The following is a 14,931-nucleotide window of genomic DNA, read 5'->3' on the forward strand; positions in this document are numbered from 1 at the left end:
CTCTTTTTCATCATAAGTTACAAGGTTGAAATGGCTTTTAATGTAAAAGCCAAAAAATGGTAACCAAGAAGTGTAGACACAGAGACAGGCAATCTCACCTGACTTACTTTGTAAATAGTGAAACTTCTCATAGTATGGGTTCCGTAAGTTAATGCCTTGCCAGCTCGTTTGGGGTGGTTATCATTTTATTTATTTAATTTGGCGTGTCTTTTAGCCCTGCCTTCAGTATAGAATGAACAGTAGAACCAGGTTCACGGAGTCTGCTCTGTGCTTGTTTTGTAGTATGTTCATGAAAGCAAGACTTTCATAAAAAGAGACCATATAAATGATAGAAGAAGAAAGGTCAATTTTATGGCTTTTATAAATGTATGTAATTTAACTTTGGCCAGCTGCCTAAAAGCAAGATTTGAAATTGAGGGGGAAAAAAATCAGATTTTCTTAGATTGGTCACAAACATTGATTTGAAGGACAGATTAAAAATAAAACATAATTTCTTAATTTAGTATGGACATAGTGAGACTTGGCATAATAACCAAGCAAGAATCCACCTTTGCACACAAAGGCCAAGGTGGGATGGAATATGCGGTTGGAAGACTTGTTAGCAGTGTCAGGTAGGGACAAACCTTTAATGACCAAATAGGTGTCTAGAGAACACTATGTGACGTATTTGATTATTTACCCAGCTGATTATTTTATTAGTTGCTATGGGCATGCATTTGGCAGCATTTAGAAATAAATGTTTCATAATATGTTTTTGACACAGTCAGTTCTGCCCCTAACCAGACTTTCTTGGAATGTATCTCATTTGTGAGGTGTTAGCAATCCCAAAATGGTTGAAATTCAATATTTCATAGTAACAAATAATTAAAACAATGCAAAATTTCCTTTTTCCTCCTCTTTTCCCCCAAGCAAATGCAGTGTGCTTGTTTTCTATTTTAGGTCTCCAAATTTACAAAACTTAATTTACCTCTGTTCTCTGTGACTCATTATTTTTAGTTAGTATCATCGGGTCTTGTTCCAATTTTTATTATTGTCTCATTCAATTTTGGGAAATTAGTTCCGTCATTGATGTAGTAAACTGAAATAATGGCTTTTAGCTGAAACAAGAGGAGTATCTGTGAGAAATCTACAAAGATTATGACATCACCGTGCCACCCAGCAGAGGCAGAAGAGTGGCAGGACCTCCCAAGAAAACCTGACATTATTATACCAGGACAGGATTAGCATATTCCAGAACGGCTGCCCTTCCTGCACTCTGCCACATCCACTGCATCAGCCCTATCACTCATCTGCTTAAAGAGAAATCCGTAACACCTCCATTTGTGTCCCTATCCAGGGACACAATTTTCAAGGATATATATAACTTGAGAAAACTCTGAAAAGTGTACCCCTTCAAGTCAAATACTCATGTCACAGAGAAAAACTGAAAACAGGACAGGATAAGACTCTAAAACATGGGGGCCCCAGGAATTCTCTAATGTGGCTTAATTTACATAGAGCCAAAGGAAGCAGAAGGGCCCCCAAAATGTGGCTATAAAACATCACTTACTACATAAAGTTGGAATAAAATTGGCCTAAGACAAGCATCCTTGTCATTCTTCTAGGGTCCTTTCATCTGGTGTGTGACTATGACTGAAGGATGCAGTTTGTCCTGGGGTCAGCTTTCCAGGAGAGGATAAAATCTCATTTTTTTGGCACGTCACTTTAAACAACTGACATTTTCCTTTTTTTTTTTTTGGAAAGGAATGTCAATCCTAGCTTTTTTTCCTTAGTAGGAAACTTTTCTGCCATATAAAATGCAGGCACAATGGAAAAGAGAGTCTCTTTTTTCCTCAGTTCCCTCTCTCTTTTTTCCAACAGAATACTGCATGTCAACCTGCAGGCCAAGCTTTGAAAGCCCTAATTTTCCTCTTTGAATTCTCAGTTGCAAAGGGTGGCTTTGGCAAGGAGAGATCCTGTTTCACATACATACCCAGCCAGGTTTCCTCTCAATTGCCAGGAACATCTGGTATCCCTCTAGGGTCTATTTGAGATCCATAATTATTTCTTTACCATGTAGATGATTACAAATATCTCCTTCCCACTACCCTGCTTCTTCCAGACTTTTCTTTACTGTTGACACACCATTGTAAGAAAGATAAATAAGACAATTCCTAATTCCATGGTTGAGATCTCTGCCTCACAAACTGATAATCATCAGTGGGAAGGCTGGTTCATACATAATGGTCTGAACCAGTGACTCTGACACCAAATGTGAGGCAATTGCCTTTCTTAGAAACCATCAATCTGCTGTTCTATCTTCAATATTCCATGTGGATCCAAAACCCCTCTCTCTAGGGACATATTTGGCTTTCAGTATTGTGGGGAAATTTTTTGACAATGCCAGTAATTTGGAAAAAGACCACCCACTCTTAATTTGTATCTTTACTTCCATGTTTTATCTTTCTATTGACAGGAAAGCCAGATTGTCAAACCAGCATCTCACTTAGGCCTGGGAAGATATTTAGCCATAATGGTTCTGCCAACTCCTGACTCCTTAAACCCTGGACATGTTCAAGCTGGAGCAAGAAAGACACTCCTTGAACATGAAGGGTCACCTGCTCTGTAAGTATCTCAGGAATCACCACCAGCCTTTTCACTGAGCTATAGGAGAATTCTAAATTCAACTCTTAGGTCAAAGGAAACACATCAGAAGTCAATATCTACATGCATGTGTCTTTAGCAATAATAACAAAAAACAAATTTTATGATGGAAAAAATCTGAGATCTTACTGTGCCTGAGATTAAGGGTTTATAGAATCCTGCCTGATATCTGTTGACCATCCTTCCTTAATTTCCTAGTGTGCCCAGATATTCTGGTGTATTCTGAGGAGTTTGCAATATAACACTTCTCCTCAAAGAGTTGTCTGAGAGCTGTGCCCACCTAAATGGCTGTGACTCTTTCCTCCTCATGACCTATAATTAGACTGGGGCAAGAGCCTGGCACACAGTGAAGAGCAGAGCAATCATTCTGTCTCCTCCCCCCTGGAAAGTGAGTACAGTGAAGACAGTGTCCTCATCCCTTGGTACCCTGTGGCCTCCCCAGGGCCTAGAATAGAGTGTGGCACACACAGCAGGAGTTCAATGCCTGTTCAATTAATGAATGAGAGAAGATCTTAGGACAACCAGTCACAAATACTCCTCTGTGTGGAGCTGTCTGTAAGTGTGGGAGCAGTTCTGAGGATGAGCAGAATCAGGGAATCAGAGAGGATGGAACAGACTTAGCAGGGAAGTGAAGACTTGAACTGGCCATGAAGGCAGAGTAAGATTTCTGTGCATAGAAGGCTCTCCATAGAATGGGGGCAGATGGGAACAGGGGATGGGCAAGGAGATCCCCTCTCTCTCTTTACCTTCTCCACAACCTGTCTTGACAGTGCAATGTGTTTAAACCTTGGTCCACTATCTGGGGCCATGCCTCCTTTTTGTACTACAAAGCCATCCTCATTCGTGGCCACTTCCCTGGACGACTTCTTGGAAGCCAGATATCAGTCCTCAACCCTCTGATGGGTGCAGAGAGGAATGTGCAGGGTCCCCAGCCTTTCAACCCTTCCCAATCCCCAGCAATCTCTCCTATGTGTCTCCACGCTCTCTTGAGAACATTCTCTCTCTCTCTCTCTCTCTGGACACCCAGCATCATCTTATCAATGGGCTTGAAGTTTTGTGAAAGATAAGAAAATCTTCTGTTGCTTCTGTTGTCCGTGATACAAAGAGTCCTGGACTTGACTTCCAGTAGGTCTCAGTAATGTAATCAAATCAGGGAGAAGGGGCAATTCAGGGGGGAAACATATATACATATTTCAACTAATTAATCTTCCATAATTTCTGTCAGTGACTGTAGTACCTCTTCTTACTTCTCCGGCCCACTGTAAGTATATATAAATAAAGATAAAAGTCGAAATACAAAGAGCGTGAAATCAACCCCAGCTGCTTGGTTCAAACCTGTTCTGTGTCCTCCGGGGAACTTAGAATCGAACAGAAGGCACAGCAGCACAGCCAGGAGCTTTCCTGTGGATGACCATGCTAATTAACTACTGCAACGGGGCTGATCTGGGAGCAGGACCGCATGTGACTAAGGTAATTAAATTGAGGAAAGTACAAACTGAACTGAAGCAAAGAGAGTCAATTTCCGGCATGAGTCATCCAACGGGAGTGATGATTTGCCTATTTGAGAGATGAGATTCAATAACTCAGAAAATTTGGTGACACATCGAAATTCAACACCACTGATTTTCTCTCTGCACCCGGCCCATTGAGTCTCCCAAACACTGTGCGTGTGTGGCCGCAGTGCTAAGTTGCATAAAAGAAACATCGTGTTTGGTTTATACAGTAAAACCACAATTAGCTGAAGTGCTTGGAGAATAAAACATCATGGTTACCTCACAGTTAGCTTAAGGATGCTTTATAAAATGCTAGAAAATTCCTTCTCTTACTCTCTCTCTCTGATAACTTTGTATCAAAATCTGGAGAATACTTTATAAAACCATTAGACCCAGGGAGCCCACTTTCCTACCTCAGAAAGCAGAGCATGATGAATTAAAATCCTTGTTAATTACAAGGCATTTGCTATAATGGATATAATACGTCAAATAATTTAATATAATTAAATTCATTTTTAGATAACAGTCATTCTAAACCTTGCATGGCCTCTGCACTGTGTTTAAGGGGGTACTAGACTGGTCCTGCCACTTCTGCTCTGTCCCATCAGAGCCCAGAGCATTGTCTGGAGAGGATTGTTTATGAAGAAGATGGATTCATGCCTCCAACTCCACAGAAATGGTGGTGTACAGTCATCTACTCATTCACATCAGTTTTTTCTTGCCCTGAAAATGTGGTTTTGTTTTGTTTTGTTTTTTAATGCTCTAATCCACGTGTCATGGTTCTTTTGTAGTTTTTTTTAAAACTACAGAAAAATTCTCCATTTAAGTAAGATCTCTAATTCCTTGAGCTCCAGTTAACTGGGGTTTTCAAGTTTTCCAGGATGCTCTGCTCCCTCCATATGGCAGGACTTTGTGGAACAGGATAAAAGGGGCAGCTTCCCCAAGTTGTGGTCAGAAGGGAGGATCAGGAGGGTGGATGCACTGATTTTTAGTGAAAACAAAAAATTCATAACTTTGGTTCTGAAATCAGTCAATTACCATCTGCTGGCATATTTGCCACTTGGTACTCTAGGGAGCTTCTATTTTCTATTAAGACTTAAATTGGGATCATTGTTATTTCTATTTCACTTGTTCTAATGGTTGTTGCTTTGCATGTGTGTGTGTGTGTGTGTGTGTGTCCAGTCTGAGCCTCTGAAAAGTACTGAGGTCAGCACTGGAGTAGGGTGGAGGCTGCTGCTGGAAGACCGAGCAGAGATGCCAACTGTCCATCTCTGACATGAGCGGGCATAGTGCTCTTCTGGGGGTTTGGAGAAAGCTAAGCTAACTTCAAGCAGAGGTTGAAAAAAGTGGAAGTGATCACTGGTGTCCTCCTGTCTACTCAGGCAGCACCATTTCCCTTACCTGGTTGCTACCCCATCCCCTGGCTCCCCTATAGTGCTTCCTCCCTCTGGACTGTCATTTCTAAACCTTACTCCTCAGCCATTCCTATGCCTTCTCCTTTCAAAATGCATGTTGTCCTGCCCCTTTCTTAGGGAGCCTGCTCTCGGCTGATTATCCTGTGGGATGAAATTTGCCAAGGCTAATTCACTCTAAGGTTTTAGAGATTAACAAGTTAATGTGTAACTTCTTCCACATAAATTCAGATTTAAACCAGCAGTCTTCAGTGTTTTCAGTTCCCTTCAACACTTCCGTATAAGCATCTGATGGTGGACTCTGAGAAACCTCAATAGGGAAGACGTTTGAAAGTAGAACTTTCCTGACATATCTCTGTTGTCACCCTGGAAGTGCCTGCCTACTTTTGTGAGCAAGGCAGGGCCTGTGCAGCATCCCCCAATGTGCGGAGGTAGCTACTGTTGTCCTAGGATTTGTGGTCCACTTGGCTAGTTGCTTTCCAGGGTCCCCCTACTAAAGTCTCAGAATCAGGAGTAGCAAGGATGTCAGCTTAACAGAAAACCATGCAGGAGAGGTGGTGGCCAGAAAGCTGTAATTGAAAACTCATTGCGCATTTCTCACTGGCGTTCAGCCCAGTTTTTATCATGCTTTTTGCAGTTGTTAACGTCACCAAAGTGGGTCACAGAAATGAAATCCACACCTCGGCTGACCTGGGCAGAACTAAGGCGACAGGGGATCTGTTTATTTTAATTTATTTTAAAGTAATTCAAGTCCTGTTTACTGTCTCTGGTAATGTTGCTTAGAAACCTCATAATTCTGTCTTGAATCCAAGTTACAAATGGAACATTTAGAAAACTATGGAAAAATGTTCTTGGAACTCTATCAATAAATTCAAGAAACTTTTTTCTATCTTAACCCAGCCTATCTCTTATACATATGTACAACTGCATAGATGTAATTCAAAACTATATTTCTGGTCATTAATCCATGTGTCATAGAGGAGGAAACATTTTCTTCTCTTCCCCAAGTTCCTGTCTCAGATAATAAAAGAGATACTTCCACTAGATCAGTGGTATTAGAAAGAAATCTTTCACACTCGTTTCCTCTATTCATTCTTTCCAGGGAGTAAAGTGACCAAAGCCAATGAGCAGACCTCTCCTCTGCTGAGCAGCCACCACTGCCCACGTGTGGCCTCTCCTGTTCTCTCTGGCCTCTCTCTAGAGAGATGGCCTCCCTGCCACAGCCGGTACCCACCTCCCCTCCCCACTGTGAGCTCCCGGAGAAGGATCTGTCTCTGAAGGTGAAGGCCAGTGCTTGTCCAGCTGTTTTGCCAGGACCAGGTGGGTAGATGCAATTCAAGGCATTAGGGCTAGGAAGTGCCTTGGAACCTAGTCTGAGCTCCATTCTCTAGTCTGGCTTTACCAGTAATCATGCTGTTATTTTGGTTTCTTATTCCTCTGTCTATTTCTCAGTCCACCCAGAACTTGAGAGAAGAGTGTGAGTCACTCAAGCCTGACAGATTGATATAATGAAATCTGATACAAATGATACGATGAAATTGATATCAATGAAATGATGTAATGAAAGAGCAGTAGTATCTTTACACCTAGAAGGACTCTTAGAGATCATAATTCCTTTGTGTTCTGTGGGCAAATGAAGACCTGAGGGCATTAAGCTCCTAGCCCGAAGTTACTCAGATAGTCAGTGACCACAATGGGCTGAAAGCTCAGTTCTCTGGACTTTGGATTTCGAGATCGTTTCACTGCTGTCGTGTTATTCAGGCCAGCCTTGGGCATAGGCACTTGAAATCTTTGTATCTGTCTCCTGCCATCCTCTTGGGGGACTTCAACATCCAAAGATGCCCCTTTAGCAACCAGGTCTCTTAGTTCTGACTTTCCTATCTCCGGTGAACCTCTGCCACCGTCTCACTTGTGCCAGTCATTGTCAGAGTCATGCCCAGAATATGGTTCTACCACCAAAATCACTAATTTAAGTACTTTTATTTTCCTCTTATCCTCCTGCCCATCCTTCCTGCTTCCTTATAAATCACTACCATTGCAACTATTTTCTTGTGGGTGTCTTTTCTTTTTTTTTTTTTTTAACTGAAGTATAGTCAGGTATGTGTCCATTTCTGGTGTATAGCATAATGTCCCAGTCACCACTGCAACTATTTTTAAGCACACTGAGACCTCCATTAGTTGACTCTGTTTTCTCCTCATCCCCACCATCCCGTTTTCACTTTCTCAATATAAGGCTTAGATTCCAGGGCCCTCATTTCAATCACTCTTCTTAGTTATTCCCCAAATCCTACTGATCCTCCTTGTTTTCATTAGACCCTAACTGAACCACCTGGAGTGAATCTAACCATTCAACTTCCCCGTTCCTGCACACAGGCAAATGAATAATGCTGAAGAAAGTCACACAGCTAGGAAGATCTGTTCCTCTGTAAGTTCAAGGTTTCCAACTTCTCACATGATGACAGCATCACCTCAGAGTCCTGCTGAGTTTCTCCGGTCATCTCATCCTCATATTCTCAAACCTTGTCTGTGTTCCTCAAACTTCTGAATCCCTTTCTCTCTCATCTCTCAACAGCAGCTGCCTCCTCGTTTAGATAAAATATAAATCACCAGGTGAGAACTCATCAATTCTACATGATCAAACTCATTTTCTTCTCTTCCCATCATCACAATGGAGGAGACATGCCTCCTTCCTAAAGTCAATTCCTTTACCCACGTTAGGAGCCCACACTCTCACCCCTCGAAAACCCCACACAGGGTCTTTCCAGGGGACCCCAGCACACATGGAATTCTTGAGCTGTTCACACACCTCCCAGATGTATCTTTGCTACAACTAAGGACCCTTAGAGTCATGACAGATTCTGTTGGACAAAATATTGATAGTGGTCCAGCAATGACGTATTCTACTATGTATCTTAAAGTGTGTCATAGCACTCCTATAAAGCCTATCCTTCTGTAACAGATTATTTCAATAAGCATTCAAATATGCTAGCGTCTCATCATCTTTAAAACAAGTGTATGAACCAGAACATAGAAATACTCCCTCCATTCCACGTTATGTCTCTATTACCTTAACCTTCCCAGAAAACAAGTCTGCACTTTCTGCCTCCGTTTTTTCACCTCCCTTCTCTCCTTAACTCTCATCTATTTGTTTCCCCCCTGCCCCTGGAACCACCCTTTACTAAACTCACCAGAGAACGTTCCCTATCTCTTCTCACCTTAGTTGGCATCTCAGCAGTATCCATCCCAGAAGCCCATCTCTTTCATCCTAAAACACGAAGATGACATTGTCCTCTCTTCATTTTCTGTGTAATCCCCAAGCCATCTCTCAGTCTGTTTCACTGCTTGGTTCTGGTGGGCACTGTGATTACCTCCTGAATATCCAGGCTCCTTTATTTTGATAAATAAATCAGCGTTGTCCAGATATTCAAGCTTCAGGCTCACAACCCAATGAGCAGTGGAGAACTTGACTTCACTCTCAGCATTTGAGCGTGCTGTACGTGGTCCAGATTAATCACCATAAATCTGTTCTGAGGTTTACCAAATTTTGGCTTAGAGGTAGGCATGTGACTCTAGCCAATGGAAGGAGAGCTTTTACTAGGGACTTCAGAAGGGAAAGCCTCCGTTTGCTCTGAGAAACCAACAGACCCACTCTCCTTTTTCAGTGCGGGAAAGAATGCATGTAGCCTTAGAAATTGTAGGCAGCCATCCTGCAACTGCATAAGGACTCAGCTTTAGAAGGAAGCTAACACCACACAAGGCAGCACCCAGAACTGGAAGAAAAGTGAGAACTTAACAGCATGATACACGGCTGAATCTAATCAGCCCTAAAGCCCACACTGCCACTGGGTTGTCAGTCTGGGTTGGTCTAATATTTGCAGCAAACTCATTTCTGGCTCACTGACTAGCCTGTGGTCTTTGGATTTCTGCTAGTATCTGGTCTTCTCAATTTTTATCCATCCCCATGATTCCAGTGTCCATTTACATGTTGACAATCAAAATTATATCTCTAGATCAGACTCCTCCTCTAAAGGCTAAATCTATATACCCAGCTGCTGACTAAGAATCTCCCCCTGGGTGGCTCACAGGTAACTTCTACTCATCAAGTCCAAAACTAAAGTTATCTACCCATTTTTGGATTGGGTTGTTTGTTTTTTATTAAATTGTAAGGGCTGTTTATATATTCTGGAAATCAAACCTTTGTCAGTCTCATCATTTGCAAATATTTTCTGCCATTACATAGGTTGTTGTTTTGTTTTGCTTATGTTTCCTTTGCTGTGCAAAAGCTTATAAGTTTAATTAGGTCCCATTTGTTTAGTTTTGCTTTTATTTCCTTTTCCTTGGTAGACTGCCCTAGAAGAACATTGCTAAGATTTATGTCAGAGGATGTTTTGCCTATGTTTTCTTCTAGGAGGTTTATAGTGTCTTGTCTTATTTAAGTCTTTAAGCCATTTTGAGTTTATTTGTGTATGGTGTGAGGAGAGTTCTAACTTCATTGATTTACATGCTTCTGTCCAGTTTTCCCAACACCACTTGCTGAAGAGCCTGTCTTTTCTCCATTGTATATTCTTGCCTCCTTTGTTGAAGATTAATTGACCATAGGTCTGTGGATTTATTTCTGGGCTCTATTCTGTTCCATTGATCCATATGTCTGTTTTTGTGCCAGTATCAAACTGTTTTGATTACTGTAGCTCTGTAGTATTGGTTGAAGTCTGGGAGGGTTATTCCTCCAACTTCATTCTTTTTCTTCAGTATTTCTTTGACAATTCTGGGTCTTTTGTGATTCCATACACATCTTAGGATTATTTGTTCTAGTTCTGTGAAAAATATCATGGATAGATTGATAGGGATTGCATTAAATCTGTGATTGCCTTGGGCAGTATGGCCATTTTAAATATTGACTCTTCCAATCCAAGATCATGGGACATCTTTCCATTTCTTTAAGTCATCTTTAATTTCCTTAATCAATATTTTATAGTTCTCTATGTATAAGTCTCAGTTCTCCAATGAAGACATACAAATGGCCAATAGGCAAATGAGAAAAAGCTCCATATCGCTGATTATCAGAGAAATGCAAATCAAAACTATAATGAGGTATCACCTCACACCAGTCAGAATGGCCATTTTTTAAAAGTCCACAAATGATAAATGCTGAAGTTATCACATACTGCCAGTTCCACCTCCTGAGTAACTCTAATCTGTCTATTTCCCTCCATCTTTACTTCCTCTACCTTAGTCCAAACTTCCGATATCTTTGTCTGAAATATGCAGTAGCCTCCCGCATCTAGTCTCCCACCTCTGCACTTACCCCTCTCTAATGTTTCCACCTTGCTGACTGAAGGGACTTTGTAAAATGGGAATTTCATCATGATGGCCTCTACTTAAACTTAGTGCCTAAAATCATTACAGTTAGTATCATAATCTCACATAAATTCTGCCCCAAACAATAACAATAGCAACTGTAATCACTTTTTATTTCATCTATTTGGTTCATTTATCAGACTCCTTAGTTCTTTGTAATATTTCATTTACTCTTCCCAAGAACACCATGGAGAAGATTCTATGTTGTCATTCATTTACAAGAGAGGAAACTGAGGTTTAGAGAGGAGATTAAGTAGCTTTCCCAAGGTTACCCAGCTAGAAATAAGAGAGTTGGGTCTTGCTCTTTTCCAGTGATTGAGTTCTTAACTAGTACTTAGTATGACTGCAAGCCCCTGTATGATACGGTTCCCCCTCCCCATTCTAGCTTCATCTCAGGATCTTCCCCACAGGTTAATAATCCAGTCGCAGCAGTCTTCTTCCTGTTTCTCAGATATGTGCCCTTCCTCACCAGTTCTTTGTGTTTGGAACATTCTTTCTCTCCCTGCTTCTCTGAGACGGGTCAGGTACCAGAACTTGCTAGCGTGATGCATCATAGATATTATCAAAGACCCAGGTCCTTTATGCTCTCTGCTGAGACATCTACAGCCTCTGTTTTGTCCTTCTGGGCCATGAAATAGTGCATACAGTCTTGGGAATGCTGCAGAAAAGCCTATCTTGGTTAACTCATTGAATCTCCTAGGTCTGACTTATCTCACAATGATTTGGGCCATTTGTCCTTGAGATAGTTTAGCAATTTGAGGCTAGCAGATATAGTTTAAATTGCAGGAGTATATTTTTGGCAGACCATATAGTAGAACACTGGAGGCTGAAGCTGACAAAATGGAGCTACAGCTTGCTGCAAAGTCTTGTGTGGATGTAAGAGCCAGTTCAGTGTTTTGGCAGCAGATGGAATTTGCCAGTAGCCTCCACAGTCATCCCGAGTTGCCAGAATGGTTTATCCACACACCCTTCTCAGGGAAATCAAGCTGAGCACATGGATATACTCATAACTCAGGTTTTCAAAATTAGAGAGATCTGTAATTGTCCACCACCCTCTGGACCAGACTCTGGACTACTATTTGAACTCAGCATGAAGCATTGTCTTGAAGAATCAGAAAAAGAAGACCTAAATGTCACTGTTAAGAAAAGGAAAATGGATATTCTTCCTATTCAAAAAACAGGAGCAAATACCACTAACATACATAGATGAGTAAAGAACAAGAAGTTGAATTAAAATTTATGACACTGGATATGTGAAGAATGCAGGAATCCTTATCATTTTTATGTTACTTAAAAAAAAAGATTTTTGAAATGGAAAAGAATGGATATCCAGCATCAAGTCATACAATTACAGGTATTATCTGAATTCTGCTACTAGGTATTTATTTTTATAAGATACTGATTCTTTTAATCTATTTAAAATATCTTCTATGAGGAAAATGTCACAGAATAAATCTGTAATACACATTTTTTTTTAATTCTGTAAACTCTCATAGGTATAAGATGTGGCAACATAGGTCCTCTTTCACATCTGGCCGAGGAGGGAGTAAATGTTTTTCCCCAACTATGAAACACTTCTTCTCCTCAATTTGTTTGGGTGAATTTAGATCATGGGCTCTCTACTGCTAAACATGTAATTGTCACTAGAGGCATGTTCTATGTGACAAGGGGCATGGGATTACTAATGTGGCTCTGACCAGTTAGTATGTATCCTGGAAGCAGAGGCCAATTCCCCAACTGTATCGCTGTGAGACAGAGGCCAAGGGGATGGAGTAGACATTGATCAGCCATAATGTTCTCAACATCAACCCTAAACCAAGCTAAGTACCATCAGTATTTTAAGTTTCAGGTTAAAATCACCCAATTAATACATTCAGTACACTTTTTTTGGATGCCAGACACTAAGTGAGGCACTAGGTTTACAAACAGTGAACAAAACCAACAGGATTCCCACTCTCATGGAGTTTAGGTTTAGTGAGAGAGACAGAGAAAACTGAACACAAGCAAACATGTAATGACCATGTGCGGTGGGTGCTGTAAGTCAGAACATGAGAGCGGGGGTCAAAGTTAAGATTTGGTGTTAGAAATTCCCGGCTTGAAGAAACGCTCTTCAGCTCAGACCAGAAAGATGGAAAGAAAAAAGAACGAAAAAAAAAGAAAGAAAGATGGAAAGAGAGTACCCAGGCAATAGAAGAAATAAACAGCAAGTAGAAACAAGTGAAAAACAAAAACAAACAAACAGCCCAAGGAAACTGACAATCTAGAGTCTTTTCATTTCACCACCAATCATTTGCTTATTTTTCCTTTCCAAATGCTGTGAACATCTGTGGAGACTCGTAACGTAAGATAAAATTTTTAAACCTGTATGTCATCAACATAAAGGCATCACTTCCAGCAGGTGAAGGGGAAACTGGGGAGAGAAAATCAAGGACATTACAGGTAATTAATGTCCCATTTATATAGAGAAGGCTTGAAATATTGGCTAAATCAATGGGACCAGAAATAAAAGTATAAATATGCTATTAAAAAATCTTTAAGATAAACATCAGGTTTAAGATAAACTAGGCGAAGGTTTGGCTTTCTGTCCCTTCAAAGTCCCAATGGAGTAAATATATAGAAGTCCAAAGGTGAGGAAAATCATAACACAACAGCAGGGAACCAAAGAGGGAGGGAAAGACCCTGTCCCAGGACTTCAGGATACTTGATACCATGGTTAACCATATAAAATTTTCAGTTATTCCTAAGAGAACATCATATAAATTCTATGAATAGAAATGTCTCTGCCTTTTGTAAAGGAAAAGTAAGTGAGCAGAGTGTCCTTATCGATGACTCCTTTTTAAAGCAACAAGTGCCTAGACCCAAAGCCAGGGAGGAAATCACTAACCACGTGCTCCTTCTGCTACTGCTGTGTGTGTTGCACCATCACAGCAGTCCGTCACCCATCTCTACAGCAGGACAACTAGAGGTGTTTCCTATAAAGACTTCAGAAGTATTTGAATACTTTGTTGGTTTTATTTGAAATTTTGGAATTACGTACTGCAATCTACAGTATTTTGCAAAATATGTTTTAAAATGATATATTTTAAGTAACAGTGGCAGACATATCCTGAACCAATAAACCCGATCATTTTAAGACAGGTGTTGTTTGGAAGGAAATTTGAGAAATTCTTTGATGTTGGCAGTTGGGTTTGCTCTCAGCTACCTGGCAACAAAATCCAGGAAGTACAAGATGAATCACACACTGGGCAAAAGCTATGAGAAAAATGAAGTTCTTGGTGAGAAAATTTGGAAGTACCATCCACGGAAAATGGGAGAGAAACAAGGGCTTCCAGCAGGAACGCTTAGCTCGCTGAAGCTCTGTTCTCTCCCTGGTGCGATCTCAGTTTCAAGTCCCTGCCGTTTTTAATTTGAAGTGTGCATAGTGCTGTTGTTTTCAGAATTGTCAGCAAACAGAGTCCAAAGAGTGTTAGGTTTATAACCTGAGGCTTGGAAAGGGCAAAAATCAATTTTAAACAGTTATTATTACCAGATATTTCATGCATCAAAATATCCAGGTGGCAATTCAGCAGGACAGGTCTAAGTTTCACAGACGTGGAGGTTATCCAACTCGAGTCTTGGAAAAAGCTCAGATTTACGCTCTGACAACCCCAGCTCTGGAAAATTTCTAGCTTTTAATCATAGAAATAAAGATAGTGCGTATCGCACAGGGTTGATTTGGGGATCATGTGAGATAGTGTTAACATGCTGTAAACCATGGCATGCTATACAATGTGTCCTCCACCCCCACTTACCTGTTTCTGGATCACATCCTTTCCAACACCACTAGGTTTTCATTCTATAAAGAATTCCCAACCCACACAGAGGAGAATGCCATATAAAGATGGAAACAGAGAGGGGAGCGATGTGTCTACCAGCCAAGGAACGCCGATTGCTGGCAACCATCAGAAGCTGGAGGGAGGCATGAAACAGATTTTCCCTCCCATTCTGTAGAAGAAACTACCACTGCTGACACCTTGATTTCAGAC

At 40.9% G+C, this 14,931-nt stretch overlaps 1 long non-coding RNA gene across 1 annotated transcript in view; it reads left to right on the top strand.

The window, feature by feature from the left end:
- Window positions 1-14,931, top strand: part of LOC105086233 (uncharacterized) — a 198,496-nt gene that overhangs the window by 170,535 nt on the left and 13,030 nt on the right. Inside the window, exon 5 of the long non-coding RNA XR_010380989.1 lies at window positions 2,456-2,604. This is a non-coding gene — a long non-coding RNA (uncharacterized LOC105086233). The remainder of the gene's footprint in view (window positions 1-2,455; window positions 2,605-14,931) is intronic.

The sequence above is a fragment of the Camelus dromedarius genome, chromosome 5, assembly GCF_036321535.1.
Source record: "Camelus dromedarius isolate mCamDro1 chromosome 5, mCamDro1.pat, whole genome shotgun sequence".
Classification (NCBI taxonomy): Eukaryota; Metazoa; Chordata; class Mammalia; order Artiodactyla; family Camelidae; genus Camelus; species Camelus dromedarius.